The 258-nt window shown below is 42.6% G+C and overlaps 1 pseudogene; it reads left to right on the forward strand.

The window, feature by feature from the left end:
- Positions 1-252, forward strand: part of LOC117798490 — a 600-nt pseudogene extending 348 nt beyond the window's left edge.
- The last annotated feature ends 6 nt before the right edge of the window (positions 253-258 follow it).

A 258-nucleotide genomic window follows, 5' to 3' on the forward strand; every position in this document is an offset into this window, starting at 1 on the left:
CCCCCTTTCTGTGCATTACTTTATCTTACATGCGAATTTTTATCACAGTTCTTAAGATCCCCTCAACTTCTGGGAAACGCAAAGCCTTCTCCACCTGTGGCTCTCACCTCACTGTGGTAACACTCTTTTATGGAAGTATCTTTTAGGTCTATTTACAGCCCTTGTCCACCTACACTGTTAGAGATCCTGTGGCAACACTTGCCTACACAGTTTTGTCCTCCTTGCTAAATCCTTTTATCTACAGTCTGAGAAACAAAG

Source organism: Ailuropoda melanoleuca, unplaced genomic scaffold (genome assembly GCF_002007445.2).
Source record: "Ailuropoda melanoleuca isolate Jingjing unplaced genomic scaffold, ASM200744v2 unplaced-scaffold31983, whole genome shotgun sequence".
Classification (NCBI taxonomy): domain Eukaryota; kingdom Metazoa; phylum Chordata; class Mammalia; order Carnivora; family Ursidae; genus Ailuropoda; species Ailuropoda melanoleuca.